Below are 16,805 nucleotides of genomic sequence, written 5' to 3'. Positions count from 1 at the left end.
GGAATGTTCCCCACAATTTGGGCCCCTCCAGATGGCATCTTTATTGAGCTTTTGTCCTGATTTGCTTGCAGAGAGGTTATACGACAACGAGCCTTCATCCTCCCTCCCTCCCAATTTGCTTGTGGGAGCGTTTATATGTCTTTCCGTCAATTCTTCATTCATTCCACACGTTTCCCTGTCACTTTACAAACTGCAAAAAGTCTGCCATTTCTTTCAAGTGCATTTGTTGCATACCCCCCAACTGTCCCGATTTAAGTGGGACATCCTGTTTCTTTGAGGGGGCGTGCTCGCATGTGAGTCACCTGGCTCCCATGAGATGGTGGCCCCGAAAGATGTGCATTTTGGGTGCCGTACTCTTGAGCGAGTCACGTGGCCCGCATGGGAGCGCAGCCCCGAAAGACACGTATGACAGTTTTTATCTGGGGTACGACTGTAATAGCACAAACCCAAAGTTCCTGGTATGCACTTGAATCCCTCCCACAAAACACTTGGCAATCTGGTGGTACCCTTTCTTGCTACCCACAAATGAGGTAGAGAATTTGGAGTGGCCATTTTTCCAACACAGCTCCATATATACTCCATTATACTCTGCGTCTACTAACCCAGGTATATTCTAGCAGTGCTTTAAACCCCTTTACAGTAATACCTCCACGAACGTCCGCCTTGTCTAGCGTCCATTCCAGCGAACGGGTAACTTCTGGGTTTGCCACTCGCGCATGCGCAGAAGCACAAACCGCTCCACATGTGTGTGCAGACGCAGCACTTTGCTCTGCATCCTTTTCGGCTAGCGGCCGGGGCTCCGGAACGGATCCTGGCCGCAAAACAAGGTACGACTGTAGTTGCACAAACCCAAAGTTCCTGGTATGCACTTGAATCCCTCCCACAAAACACTGGGCAATCTGGTGGTACCCTTTCTTGCTACCCACAAATGAGGTAGAGAATTTGGAGTGGCCCTTTTCCCAACACAGCTCCATATATACTCCATTATACTCTGTGTCTACCAACCCAGGGACCAAATGTTGAGCTTCTGACTCCTGCTCCTGGTAGAACATTGTCCCATTTGTCTCTGGTAATAATAATAATAATAATAATAATAATAATAATAATAATAATAATTTATTTATACCCCACCCATCTGGCTGAGTTTCCCCAGCCACTCTGGGCAGCTCCCAATCGAGAGTTAAAAACAATACAGCATTAAATATTAAAAACTTCCCTAAACATAGTTGGTTTTTTAAATAACTTTTGGGGGGCTGAGGAGGGGAGATCATAGAACCATGGAGCTGGAGGGAACCATGAGGATCGTCTAGTCCAGCCCCCTGCAATTCAGGAATCTTTCACCCAGCGTGGGACTCAAACCCTCGACCCTGAGATTAAGAGTCTCCTGCCCTACCGACTGAGCTATCTCTCAGGGGTGTTGAGGGTGCTTTTCTAAGACATTATTAACATGCACGGGCATGCAACGGCAGTTCTTCTGTTTTAATCTCCCTGTCCTGCGCATGAATAGGCACAAAATGCCGGTGCGCTGGTTAAGAGCCTAAGAATGTCAGGCGTTGTATGGAAGAAATACAAGCAAGGCCAGGCCTCACATGGAGGATTACAGTCTAAAAAAAGAACACAAAAGAAAGAACAGGGATGCTGGCTGTTATGAGTGGGCGGGAGGTCATAGGGAAAAACCCAAAAACAGCCTTGTAGTCGAACTGGTTGCCACATATTGCTTGTGCGGATACAGGACTGTGAACGGTATCATTTTCTCCTGTGCAGATAACAGCTTCTAAGCAGTGTTAGAAACGCAGATATCTAAGCTAACCACCAAATGGCACCTTACAACCTAGGTTAAGGCCACCACAACGGAATGTCTAGGTGCTTTTTATTTATTTTTTGGTGGTGAAATTTTATTTATTATTATTAACATTATTATCATTTCTATACCACTTTATATTTTAAGGGGAAAAAATATCTCAAAGCAGTTTGCAACACATTAAATAAAACAATAAAGAATAAAACAGATTCAAGCTTCAAGGAAAATATTTCAGATCCTTCTCTAAGTGACATTTTGCTTTCGCCATATCTATTTACCTACTTAATTTATAGAGCCGTCCCATAGCAGAAGTACTCTAGGAAACAAGTGTGGTGTAGTAGTCAGAGTGATGCACTAGGACCTAAGAAGTCAGGGTTCAAATCCCCACTCAGTCATGAAGCTCGGTGGGTGACCTTGGGCCAATCGTGGCCTCTTAACCTACATCACAGGGTCAGCCCCATAGTTGCCTTTGACTGGACTTAACCATCCAGGGGTCCTTTACCTTTTTTTTACTTTGTAGGGATTAACTGAGGAAGGGGCTGAACCATGTAGTCCTTGGAGAAAAGGGTGGGGTATAAATGCTCTTCTGCTTATTTGCTTAAGAAAGCTGGAGAGGCCAGCCAGAGGGATATGTCAGTTGCCAATGAGGCATTCAGAGATCTCCGCATGGTCGCAATTGGACCCCTGCAAAATGCGCCTGGCCCCTGGCTAATTTCTAACATTGCTTGTAAGCCAGTGATTTTCATCAGGACGGCAGCAGAGAAGGGTTAAATTTCCCCTGCGCGCTTGCTGACAAATATGCACCCCCCATGGCTGCTATTCGCATTAAAAATGAATTAAATAAATGCAAAGTAATCCATTAACAGCTACCCACAGCCTGCCCTGGGTCTTTTTCCTCTGATGTATCCCCTTGTTGGCAACATTCCATGGAATCCTTGCCAGTGGTGGGTGGGGCCAGAGGCAAGAATGAGCAATGCAACAAATAGGAATATTACCTTTACACACCGACACACCCCTCTCTATCCTCTGTCCAGACAAACGAAAGGTGCTATAAGAGTTCAAGGACACATTCCAGCCTGGCAGAAAGGCAGGTGTGAAGCAGGATGGGGGAGCGGAGTGGGTACCCTCCAACATTTATCTGATGAAAATAGGAACGTCCTATTCCATCCTCATCCTCATTTTAGTATTTATACCCCAGCCATCTGACTGGGTTGCCCCAGCCACTCTGGGCAGCTTCCAACATATAGAAGAACATACTTAAACATTTAAAAACTTTCCTATACAGGGCTGCCTTCAGAGGTCTTCTAAGGTTGTATAGCTACTTATCTTTGGCTCGGGGGTCACACAACTCTGCACCCTCCAACATCTCTCCGGGGAAAATAGGGACGGCCTAAGGAAAAGCAGGACATTCCGGGATCAAATGAGAAACTGGGGCGGCTTCTGTAAATTCAGGACTGTCCTTGGAAAATAGAGACACTTGGAGGGTCTGGGTGTGGCCTGCAGAGAGAGGCTCAGAGGGCTGCGTTTGGCATTCTGACGTTCATCCTCACTGAGGCTTTAAACCAAGGGTCGGCAACCTAAGGCCCATGGGCCACAAGCGGTCCATGGGGGTCGTTTAACCGGCCCATGGACCCCTGCCTCCTGCTCGGGGACCCCCGCTGTCGGCTCCCATGTGCTGCGCTAAACCGGCTTGGAGCAGAGCGGGGATTGCCTTCTGCGACGCTGGCTGGCCTCCCATTGGCTGCAGGAAGCTCCTGCAGCTAATGGGAAGCTGTGCACGCCTCCTCCGTGCTGGAAGGAGCATCGGAAATAGCGTTTGCGCATGCATCCGCACACTCCGGCCCACCGTGGCGTCTGCAGGACCATGAGCCGGCCCAAGCCACAATAACTTTGCAGACCCCTGTTTTAAACTCCTTCCTTCCTCTCCCCTCCGTTACCACCAACATTCTTATAAGCCTGGAAGCTCATTGATACCTGTCAGACCATTGTCTATGTGATGTTTGCATCTGTTTTTTTGTTTGTTTGTTAAAGTCTCTTTCTTTCCACGTACAAACTTCCATACTTCTGCAAACCCAGGGAATTCCTGAAGTACATAGAAGCCAACTGCCTTAGTTTTTTTTACAGCTACCTCAATTTACTTCCAGCTGTTCGGCACTCAAGACTCTTGAGCTCTCATTAGGAGGAACCAGCGAGACCTGCGATGAAATGTTCTCGTGGATGCTTGCCTCCTAAAAAGGAATGACCTTGGTGCAGGATGCCAGCCAGGTCTGTATAAAGCTGCCTTGTAGCGCACCAGAATATTCATCCTTCTAGCTCAGTATTGGCTACACAGACTGGTAATGGCTCTCCAGGATTTCAGATGGGGGGGGGGCATTCCCTCTGTATCTGAGGACGCTGTGGGTTGAGCATGGAGACTTTGACATGCAATGTGGATGCTTTATCTCTGAGCAAAGGCTCTTCCCGAAGGATCATGTGTCTCTCCAGGATACTACAGTAGTACCTCTGGTTACGTACTTAATTCGTTCTGGAGGTCCGTTCTTAACCTGAAACTGTTCTTAACCTGAAGCACCACTTTAGCTAATGGGGCCTCCCACTGCTGCTGCGCCACCGCAGCGCGATTTCTGTTCTCATCCTGAAACAAAGTTCTTAATCCGAGGTACTATTTCTGGGTTAGGGGAGTCTGTAACCTGAAGCATATGTAACCCGAAGCATATGTAACCCGAGGTAGCACTGTATAAACAGGCCATTCCTCATATTTCTGTCTCCCCATTTTCTGTCGTTCTTTTTAAGCCAGCACTCAACATTCCATGGATAATGGAGCTGCTCAATCCTAATTGTGTTGTTTTAGGGCTATTTCCCCTCCATTAGGCCAGTTAAAAAAAAAATATTTTTGTGTACTTTGCACTGCCCATTCTTGAGGTCCCCCTGGGCATAGAAAGGCCTCCCTCTGGTTTTTAAGTGGCCTTTTTTGACCTCATATCCGTCGGCACCACTTGAATTCGCTTTTAGTGACGATAAGGGATAAATATATTTACGCAGGCACTAATTAGTGTCTCTGAGGGTGCAAACATACCGATTCGCTCACTGGATCAGAGGGCAGAGTCAAGGTAGGAAGGCAGACCTTGACCTGTTCCAATAAGCGCCATGGATTTGCTGAAAATGCTGGTTGGCAATCTAAGCAGAGGAAAGAGCTTGCAGCTCTGTGGTGTGAATCACAGAACCGGAAGGAGCTAGCATTCGAAATTCGCCAGGCGCATTTTGCGATTGGTGCAGGTCCAACTGCAACCACATGGAGATCTCTGCATGCCAGCTTAACAACTGAAGTCTCCATCTGGTTGGCCTCTCCAGTTTTCTTGAGCAGATAAGCAGAAGAGCATTTATATCCCTGATGGGGAGTGGTCATGGAAGTACACCTGCAGTGGAACCGGATCAAGGTAGAAATGTAGAAATGCAGAAACCAGCCTTCTGTACAAAAAGTAAAATTGGCTTTAATTGCCCTGCCCACTTCAGCCTTTGACTCCGCCTACCACTGGGCCCGTGTGGCCCATAAAATGTCGCCCATAAGCGAATATATACATTTCACTAACCACTCTGTTTCACATAAGCACTTTGCAATTCAAAGCAGGCTGGAGGAACTGACAGAATTTCTGGGAGACCAATGGGCGGCGTTTGTGGCTAGATTTCACTTCTAGGCAAAAGCAATCACGCGGCTAGCTTCAAAATGATCTAATTTTGGTTTCTCTCCTTGCTCCTTTATTTGTTTAAGGCAAGCTTGCCTTTTCTATTTAAAGCAAAGTCTTCACCTGAGGCATTTTATTTTTTAAAAAGTTTGCATACATTTAAACAAATTAACACACGGAAATGAGTAATGGCTATTTATTCCTGCACCCGCCACCCCATGCCCCCCGGCTGCTTTGCCTCCAGAAGTGAAAAGCACCCTGTAGGCCACACTTCTGGGGAACCTTTATTTTGTCATGTATCACCTCAGGAGTAATTGATGGCGCCCTGAGAAGCTAAAAATCAGACAGAGCCTAAGCCAAAAGAGAGCAAGGCACCCCTTTCCTCATTCTCTTTCTGCCACAGAGCTGAAGTTCCCATCAACCTTAACAAACAAGATTTCCCAGGATCCTTTGGGGGGAGTCATGCACTTTAAATGTGCCTTGAATGTGTGGTGTGTGCATAGCCAGCAGTGTCTGCCACCTCCTTCTCTCTCCTTCTGTCATCTCTTTCTTTCCCTCCCTCCCTCTCCCTCTCCGCTGCTGCTGCTCCCTTTCTCTCCATCTTCCCCTCCTAGATACCCACGTGAGATCAGTTTGACGGCCACGTGTGGCCATTAGGCCACAGGCTCATCACCCCTGCCCTAGGCCTCTGTTTCTTAGCACAATGCCAATGTTTCACAACAAGAATACATTAGGGTTTCCATATTCCCCAAAGCGGGTCAAAAGTCATCAAGCTTTTTTGGGGAACATCTCCCCCCAAAATCTAAGTTTTGGGGGAATTTTAAAATGATTTTTTAAAAAATTAAACACACACGCCCTTGCCATACGTTGATTTGACAAAAACCCACCCAGCTGCCATTTTCCTGTCCAATTCCTGGATGGCAGCCCTATGATACATATTCATAGAATTGTAGAGTTGGAAGGGACTCCAAGGGTTCTCTAGTCCAGCCCGCCTCAAAAAGTAAAATTCCTGACACCCACAAAGTTGTTGAGCTTTTTTAAGGAAGACCCCAAAATTGAAACCTCCCCCCAAATAGTGATTTTAAGCTGTTTCCGCTGCTTTTCCCTTCACATTGCCATACACCTGGGTTTTCCCTTACATTCTGCGAATTCGGCAATGGTTAATAAGAGGTTTCCTAGTACATCTGTCACTCGTGCAAATGAAAAAATGAAGAGGCTACTCGTGCAGGCAGAAGGCTTTTTCATATTTCAGGTTGTTAAGCCAAAAAACGACTGAACCATACAATTGTATTTCAGAGTTGAACAGCTTTTTAACCTTGCATTTCCACAATCCAAGCCTCATGCTCTAAGTCTAGCCATTGCACTTATGCCTCAAGCCCCAAAGGAGGAAATACAGAAGCACATCAAATGGAGAAATGTCGCGAACAGACCTCAAAGGTGCACAGAGGATAATTTATTGGCCCAATGCAGTTAGAATCTGTTGGTCCTCCCTTGGGGGCAACTGATTTGTTGCTTGGAAAAAAAATGATCAAAAATATCTTACACGCCATATCAAAAGTTTCCTCCTTTGGGTGGCTGGGTGGGGAGACAGGGAGAAAGATCAGTAGTCTCTAAGGGAGAATCTATGAACTCAAAGCACAGAGGACCAATAAACCCAGCTCTGTGCATCTTTAGTCATTTCAAGTTCTTGTGCCCCAAACATTGGGGGGGAGGAGAGATCTGCCTCCTCTAAAATCTTTTTGCTCCCTCCTGCTACTGGGTGTATTGTCACCCAAACAGTTAGGCACCCTTGCTCTCATTTCCCAAGAAGGTGATGGAATTCCTAAATGAGTATTTGGTGTTTGTGTGTGAATGAGAGAGTTGGGCAAACAGAATAAATTAATGCAGAGAAGATGGGTGTATTGATTGATTGATTGATTGATTGATTGATTGATTAAAATAGTACTCAGGGCTTTTTTCAGCCAGAACTCACAGGAACTCAGTTCCAGAACCTCTCAGGCGCCATTGCCATTACAAGAGAACAAGGCAGGAGTTCATTGTGAGTTCTGGCACCTATATTTTTATAAAAATAGCACTATAATAGTAAGGTAAAAGACCCCTGGACGGTTAAGTCCAGTCAAAGGCAACTATGGAGTTGCGGCGCTCATCTTGCTTTCAGGCCGAGGGAGCTGGCGTCCACAGACAGCTTTCTGGGTCATGTGGCCAGCATGACTGAACCACTTCTGGCGCAACGGAACAATGGAAGCCAGAGTGCATGGAGATGCCATACGCTTTCCCACTGCAGTAGTACCTTATTTATCTGCTTGCACTGGTGTGCTTTCGGACTGCTAGGTTGGCAGGAGTTGGGACAAAGCAATGGGAGCTCACCCTGTTGTGGGGATTTGAACCACCGACCTTCCGACTGGCAAGCCCAAGAGGCTCAGTGGTTTCGACCACAGCACCACCCGCTAATAATAATAATAATAATAATAATAATAATAATAATAATAATAATAATAATGCTAGTTGGGGGTCTAGGTGTAGCCTGTAGGTGCTCCCAGACCCAGCTGTTTCACTGGTGGTAGAACTGACCAGAAGCACTTTCCACCACCTTTGCCTCCTTCTCAAGCTGTAGCCTTGTCCAGAAACCTGCCACTGGGTCGTTTTACCAGCCCACGAGCCATCCCCGAACTGAGCTGCCTGCTTGGTTAGTCCCCACACGCTGCACTAAACTGCTGCAACGCGGCACAGGGACTCGCTTCCGTGGGACTGGAAATCACGTCTGCGCAGATGCCGGAAATCGTGTCTGTGCAGATGCTGGCAATCGTGGGTGCACGCGTGATCCGGCCCAAAGAGGGATCTCCACTGGAGTAAACCGGTCCAGGCGAGGTAAACCTTGCCAACCCCTGCTCTAAAGCACCACCATGTGGCAGGAAGGAAGCTCCAGGAATCAGCAGAGGACGCTCTGCTGAGGAGGGTCCCTTGGCAATTGCCTAATGGCGACAACTGCTGATACTCACAGCTTTCCTATGATCTGCTCCACAACTCTACTCTTTTTCGGATCCCATTAATAGGGGATATACAACAGACGAATATTTGAGACAGTGCTTTTTTTAGCGCTGGGACAGCATCCCTGGGTCAATTTGCTGAGCGTCCCCTTTTTCTACTTTTGGGCAGGCTTTGAAAACCCATCTTTTAAAACAGGCAGGCAACATTTAGTTCCTCCCCCCCCCCCACATTAGGAGCTTTGTATTCTCAAAACCATTCTGTTCATTTTGCCAGACTACAAAAGCTTTGCATATCAAACATACGATTGCATTACGTTCTTTTGCACAGAGAAAATAGACATCAGATGAAACGCAGTACAAAATAAAATAAATAAAAGCAATCAGAGAACAAATGAATAAAAATGTGTTGTTTTGGGTTGTTTTCTCCAAATACTGTCACTTAACAGTTTTAACACAAGGTTTCTTAATCGTCTTTGTTTTCTTCCAATTGGTTTATTAAATTTTGTTGCGCAATGCTGCTCTCTCGCTGCGTGTAGTACCCCAGTTTGAGTACATTTATAGAAAAAGCAAGATAATAGCAGTTGTGATGATGATGATGATGGAGAAACATGTTCCTCATGGATGCTCCAGGCAACATCTCCAACAACCTCGCTTTCCTGGATTCCTGCTGATAAAAGCTTTCTATTTTAATAAGATGTTCTCTGCCTGCTCCCCCTTTGCTGCTGTTCATATGTTTGCAGGAGGGAGAGAGGCACCTTGCAGAAAAGGCTGTTTGCCAGGATGCCAAAGGTGCCGCATGGGTCTCCATGCCCATCTTCTGGCATTTTGTTAACCAAGAGAAAATATACAGGATGGCCTTCCCACATTTGGTGTTGCGCCATACATTTTGGACTGCAACTCCCACCGTCCCTGACTGCTGGTCATGCCAGCTGAGGCTTATGGGAGTTGTAGTGCAAAACATCTAGAGCAGGGTTTCCCAAACTTGGGTCTTCAGCTATTTTTTGGACTACAGTTCCCATCATTCCTGACCTCTGGTCCTGATAGCTGGGGATGATGGGAGTTGTAGTAAAAAACAACAACAACAGCTGGAGACCCAAGCTTGGGAAACCCTGATTTCGAGGAACTCAGGTTGGGAAGGCAGATCTCAGACACAGTCCTCATCACCAGGGCCAGCCCAACCAGGAAGACAGACAAGGAAGCCACCAGAGACAAGAACAGAAAGGGCACCCATCATGTCTGTTCCTGAGTCCAGATGGAAGAGAAAATTCTAAATAAGGAGAGCAGGAGGCCCTGGAGTTGCCCATCAACGACTAACACCTCAGCAGCAAATTCAGAGGTTACCTGGTCCCAGTTTTTCCATTATGGCGAAACAGAACATTTAAATATGAGTAATTATTCCTAAAGAGGGATGCGGGTGGCGCTGTGGGTTAAACCACAGAGCCTAGGACTTGCCGATCAAAAGGTTGGCGGTTCGAATCCCCACGACGGAGTGAGCTCCCGTTGCTTGGTCCCTGCTCCTGCCAACCTAGCAGTTCGAAAGCACATCAAAGGGCAAGTAGATAAATAGGTACCGCTCCAGCGGGAAGGTAAACAGCATTTCCGTGTGCTGCTCTGGTTTGCCAGAAGTGGCTTAGTCATGCTGGCCACATGACCCAGAAGCTGTACGCTGGCTCCCTTGGCCAATAAAGCGAGAGGAGCGCCACAACCCCAGAATCGGCCACGCCTGGACCTAATGGTCAGGTGTCCCTTTACCTTTAACTAATTATTCCTAGATTTTCATCTATGCATAGAAATCATCGTATGCATTCCATCCCCCCACCATCAGGAAGACTGGGTCCTCTTGTCTGGTGAGGCATAAGGAGCCACTCAATGGTGGCTCCCATGAACTGAGAGTGCCCCAGAATCCTCAGTGGCTTTGCAGGTAGACTTCTGCTTAAACAGGGATATCCCTTGCTCCATCTCACAGCGAGCACAAAGAGCTCTCGAGCCAGCCCTGGCTGAATCCCAAGCCACTGTGTGGCCGATCCGACTTTGCATTGCCACGGCATCCTTCACTCTGGGAATTAAAATGTTGCATTCAAAGCAGGTTGTGCCAAACAATCAAAACTTGATGTATATTTTGCTTCCTTGGCATAAATCGGCTCCCTTTGCATTCTGTGTTCTGACATTTGAGGATTTCTCTTTTTTTCGAGGAGGATTTGAGATAGAACAGAGCGAGAGCAAGCAGGAAGAGCGTTCAGCAGGCGAGGGTCTGTACATTTGTGTATGTGCGTGGGGGGGCGGGCGGGGGCGGCGCATGACTGTAAGCTAAGGAGGTGCGTGGGACGCCGCACAGGACACAGAAATTGTGTGCATTTCCCCATAAACGTCGGAGACTTCTTCAGGCGGTGAAAATACATGGCATTCACCAAACACATTTTATAGTGTCACAAGTGCTTCACCTAGATTATCTCTGTAATCTTTACAACAACCCTGCAAAGTTCTTCAGCGATCACTCGTAGCCGAGTAAGATTGTCTTCCATAAACACGGTTTTAACAGTGAGTCCCTAAGTGACTGGAGATCAATTCTGGATCCACAAGCCCTTCAACAGTGGGGACATTGGTTTCTGGGCAGGAGTTGATCACGGTGTGGGTTTGCCAAGCGTGCCTTCCTCTTAGCACGTTTCTCCCTTGCATCCTGAGTTTGAGTGTCTTCAAAGCCCATGACACCTTTGGTAAAGGCTGTTCTCCAACTGGAGCACTCGCAGGCCAGCGTTTCCCAGTTGTCAGTGTGTATACTACATTTTTTAAGATTTGCCTTGAGAAAGTCTTTAAACCTCTTTTGTTGACCCCAGCATTACGCTTTCCATTTTTCAGTTCGGAATAGAGTAGTTGCTTTGGAAGATGATAATCAGGCATCTTAACAACCTGACCAGTCCAATGAAGCAGATGTTGAAGAATCGTGGCTTCGACACTGGTGATCTTTGCTTCTTCCAGTACACTGATATTAGTTCGCCTGTCTTCCGAAGTGATGTGTAATTTTTTCCAGCAGTGTCACCCCAATATTAGAGGGAAGGCAGCTGAGGCAGAGACATACATGGTGGGGTCAGCTCAGATATAGCACACCCTTCTCCCCTTGGGTGCTCCCGTTCTTTTCCTCCCTCCTCTTGTGTGAGCAGACCATAGCTTGCCATCCTATATGAACTGGCAAAGCATCATGCTGGATTTAGATGGTGAAGAGTTAGTTTCGAATCCTCCCTCTGCCATGAAATGCACTGAGTGCCGTCGGGCCACTGACACTCAAGCTCAGAAGTCAGCAAGCTTTTTCAGCAGGGGGCCGGTCCACTGTCCCTCAGACCTTGTGGGGGGCCGGATTATATTTTGAAAAGAAGAAGAAGAATGAATTCCTGTGCCCCACAAATAACCCAGAGAGGCATTTTAAATAAAAGGACACATTCTACTCATGTAAAAACACGCTGATTCCCGGACCGTCTGCGGGCCAGATATAGAAGGTGATTGGGCCGGATCCAGCCCCTGGGCCTTAGTTTGCCTACACATGCTCAAGCTAATCAACGTCATGAGGTTGTTGTGAGGATAAAGCCAGCCACTATGTATGCCACCAGCATTCAAAATTTGCCACGCACATTTTGACCATCGAGCAAGTGAAGATGCCCGGGTGCCAGGATGGCGCTTGACATCTCCACCATTTTGGGTGTGCCTGCCTGGGGATCCTTGGACCTTGACTGTTTTCACACACTAGTGTAGAATTAAATCCATTATATATTTTATCTCTGCAGTCCGAATGAATTTCAGGAACCAAAAAGTTGTACTGAAAAATGCGACTTTTGAGCCAACTGGCCCCAAAGTGGCAACCGTTTTGGCAACTGTAACCCTGGTTTAAGGAACCATTTGGCATCTAGCTTACATATCTGAGTTTCTAACAGAATGCCGCCCTGGGTTTCTTCGAGGGAGGATGGGGGGGGGACTTTTAATCCCCTCACACACATTGGATTGGTGTGGTGCAGTGCAGTGGTGGAAATATCAGAGTAGGACTGAAGAGTTCAGGGCTTAGCCATGAAGCTCATTGGATGACCTTGGGCCACTCAAACTTTATCTGAGCCTAGTCTACCTCACAGGATTGCTCTGAGGATAAGAGATGGGGAGGGACAATATACCTGAGTTCCTTGGATGAAAGGTAGGAGAGAAATGTAATACCAAACTTTAAAAAATGGTGACCTGAGCAAGTACTGTAGTTTGGTGTTACATCTGAACTGGGCAAACATGTTTTACCTTCAAACCAGAGACTGAAACCACGGTTTGCATTGTGTTCAGTCTCGGGGCTGAAGGGCAAAACATGGTCTGCCTGGTGCAGATGTAAAAGCAAGCTATGGTTTGCTCATACAGTAGAGGAGTGGTGGGGGGCTACCTGAGCTTATAGCATTTTCATTTAAAGCGCACACCCCTCCAAAAATCCTGGGAAGCGTAGTTTCTCCCTTACAGAGCTGCAATTCTCAGCTCCCCAACAACACTCCTGCTCAGTGGAAATAACTGGGAACAACTCAGTACCCAACCTTTGAAATGGAATACCAACAGGAGAACATTGCAGGGTATTAGAACCATAGAGTTGGAGGAACATCTTGTAGAACATCATAAAATGTTAAAATCATAGAGTTGGAAGAGTCCTTTTTCAGCAGAGGGCCGGTCCACTGTCCCTCAGACCTTGTGGGGGGCTGGACTATATTTTGAAAAAAAGAAAAGAAAGAATTCCTGTGCCCCACAAATAACCCAGTGATGCATTTTAAATAAAAGCACACATTCTACTCATATAAAAACATGCTGATTCCCGGACTGTCCACGGGCTGGATTTAGAAGGCAATGGGGCCAGATCCGGCCCATGGGCCTTAGTTTGCCTACCCATGATCTAGTTCAACTTCCTTCTTGGTACAGGTAATCAATAGCTCAGGGCGTCCCCAACAGATGGCTGCCCAGTCTCCACTTGAAGACATCCAGCAACGAAAGACACCTCTCCCTTCTAGGCAGTGTTTTTTAAAAAAGGTAGAAGAGCCCTGACAGTTAAGTCCAGTTGCGTACGACTCTGGGGTTGCAGCGCTCATCTTGCTTTACGGGCTGAGGGAGCTGACGTTTGTCCGCAGACAGTTTTTCTGGGTTAGAAACGAATATAAACTAGATGCCAAATCTAGGTTGCAGTCTAGGTTGAATCTAGGTTGCAGTCACCGCAAGAGAATGTCTATTTGCCAGGGGGTTGGACTAGATGACCCTCAGGATCCCTTCACAATTCTAGGATTCTGTGATCTCAGCTACATTGCTTGACTGTAGCTTGCTCTTGCAACAATTCACTTGTCCCAGTATGCAAGTGAAATCTCCACATAGCTGCAGTTGGACCCACCACCCCAGTAGCAAAACGCACCTTGAGAATTTAGAACATTGCCTCCAGGTAATTGGCTCCCCGTGCTGAGCTGCTTTCCCTGTCACCGATTGCAGCTATACTCTTTTTCACATACAAACACTTGCTCACATCGAACACACCACCCACTTTCTCACACGGGTGCAGCCCAAATGAGGCCGGTGCGGTACAGCAATTCAGACTGCCGGTCTGCAACCAGACAGACCCAAGTTCGAATCCTGACTCGCTGGGTGATGCTGGGCCAGCCATTCTCTCTCAGGCTGTGGTAATCTACCTCACAAGGTTGTTGTGGGCGAGGGAACAGAACTACCCATGCCGCAGTTATCTCCTTGGAGATAAAGCAAGAAATAAATGTCAAAAATAATTTCCTCCTGTCTTCTCTTTACACACATACATTCAGGCAGAGTGAAGTCGGTGCGAGCGTCTAAGTCCTCTCCCCTCTCTCCTTCACACAATTCTTTTAATCTGCTGAGAAAAAGTACCGAATATTGAGGTGCAAAAGCACTACACCATACTCAGGCAAATACCGGGGTCTTGTCAGAATCCCGCTTCTTTATTGCAAATAGGGGTGAGGTCATCATGTACGACTAGTCTCACACCCAGCTGCCATTTAAATCCCCTTCCTCCATAGTAATACTACATACATGTACAGTACAGGATTGTATTCTGGAGAAATTAATATAGCAGCAGGCGGGGGGCATAGAGGGCTAGAACTCATCTCAGTGCTGCTGGGTGGGCCGCCCTACACCAGGTAATCCCCCGCCAGATCTGGCCCTCGACCGTCACATGAATGCTGGCGTGCTGGAAACAGCAGATGCAAAAGCACCTTGAGATTAGCACGTGTCCCGTTATAGCCATGCAATCATTCATTTATGCACATATGCAAATGGATATATATGCAAACTCGTGTTAGTCTGGAGCTGATTGTGCACCTGCTGTTCCCAACGTGCCAACGATTCGAGTGGCTGCGATCTCATGGGCCACCCGCCGCCCCTGAAAGAAATGAGCGTATGCTCCCATTTTTGGCATGGCTGTACATTCCCACATACATGAGAGCGTGAAAGTACATACTGGGCATGCACACAAATGCTGCAAGCCATATTCACATGGCACATGCACGTCTATTTTCGACTAGGTGCCTGGTTACAAAAATCATGTACAAAGATGTTCATAGATGTATGTACTCTTATACATATATACTAGGGAAGAAGCATGCATGCTTAATTGTTTCACACAGAGAAGCAGAAACATGCAGGCATGCACCACTCCAAACGTGCACATGTAGGTCTGCAGAAGCTCTCTCCCAAGCATACCTATGCCCATGCACATCCTTACAGGCATAGGGACATATGTCTGCATGCTTGCAGAGAGAAAGAGAGAGAGAGTGTGTGTGTGTGTGTGTGTGAGTGTGTGTCTCACACGCACTGAGCCAGGCATGTGCATATCCCTCCTCCCTCACACCGCAGTAACTGTTCTCTCTGCACACCCAGCAGAAATACTCTCAGAAGCATGAATCAAAGACTCAGGAGCTAAGAATAGCCAGGGCCAGCTGGGCGGGGGAGAGGCAGCGCAGGCGCTTTTTGGAATAATGCCAGCCTGGGGGGGGGGGGGAGAGAGAGAGAGAGATGTGGTGCCCCCCCAAAAAAACTCCATCTCTGGAGGCAGAGGGGGCAAATGGATGGGAGGATCCTTGCTGGACCCCTGCCCAGAAATTGCTATTATAGTGGAGGGGAAAAGGTATGTAGATGGATTAGATAGATGGGGAGAGAAATTGAAAATGGGGGGGGGGGGTACTGTGTGTGTCACACCCCCTTGCTGACCCAGCCTCTTTACAACCCCAGGCCAGCAAGTCCATTTGAGAGAGGGAAGTGGGAGATCTGGCCCTGTCGACTGGGCAGAGCCATGAAACGGGAGTCTGCAGATGCACGCAGAGCACACCGTCCAAATCTGGCATGCGAGGAGCACCGCCTTGCCTGTCAAGGCTGCTGAGAGCTTGATCCTGTGTCAACGTCAACCCTAGATGCAAAAGCTTCTCTCTGCGTGTCTCCTCATCCTTTCTGCATCCCTCTAGTGCCACGTGCAGTGGGTGTGAAATGAGGCCAAATGAGGCCAATTCTCCCCGGTGTCACCCATGCACACTTGGCTTCCTCTCCTTACACTCACACGCACAGCGCCCTTTTCTCTCTCACTCATACACACACTCTCACATATACATATTTTCAGATTCCTTAGATGCACATGGATCCTGTATATGTGCCACCATGGTTATACAGAATCACAAGCTTATCTTGAGCCTGCCATGCTGGCTTTGGGCCTGGGAGGTCTGAGCTGGGCAAGCTTTGGCTAAGTTGTTCTCTCTCAGCCTTCGTTCCCTCATCAGAAAAATGGGGATAATCGGCTGAAGGTTCAGGTTCTGAGGCAAACAAACATGGGGCTTGCAACTATATGTGTGTGATGCAGCAGCAAAAAAAAAGCTCATGCTATTCTAGGCTGCATCAACAGAAGTGTAGTGTCCTGTCAAGGGAAGCAGTAGTACCACTCTATTCTGTCTTGGTCAGACCACAACTGGAGTCCCGGGTCCAGTTCTGGGCACTACAATTTAAGGCGGATATGGACAAGCTGGAATGCGTGCAGAGAAGCGCGACCAGGATGTTCAAGGGTCTGGAAAGCAAGCCTTATGAGGAACGGTTGAAGGAGCTGGGTATGTTTAGCGTGGAAAATTGGAGACTGAGAGGAGATGTGAAAGCCATCTTCAAACATCTCAAGGGCTGTCACACGTGGAAGATGGAGCAAGCTTGTTTTCTCCTGCTCTGGAAGGTAGGACATGAACAAATGGCTTCAAGTCACAAGAAAGTATATTCCAGGTAAAGATCAGAAGAACTTTTGAATGGTAAGAGCTTGTTTGACAGTGGAATGGACTCCCTCGGAAGGTG

General features: G+C 47.4%; 1 protein-coding gene across 6 annotated transcripts in view; it reads right to left on the bottom strand.

Moving 5' to 3' along the window:
* SHANK1 (SH3 and multiple ankyrin repeat domains 1) overlaps positions 1–16,805 on the bottom strand; it is a 113,181-nt gene that overhangs the window by 88,241 nt on the left and 8,135 nt on the right. The window lies entirely within an intron of this gene.

Source organism: Podarcis bocagei, assembly GCF_964188305.1.
Source record: "Podarcis bocagei genome assembly, chromosome: 13".
NCBI classification, from domain to species: Eukaryota; Metazoa; Chordata; class Lepidosauria; order Squamata; family Lacertidae; genus Podarcis; species Podarcis bocagei.
Note: the sequence above shows the minus strand (reverse complement) of the source record. Positions and strands in the feature narration are given on the sequence as shown.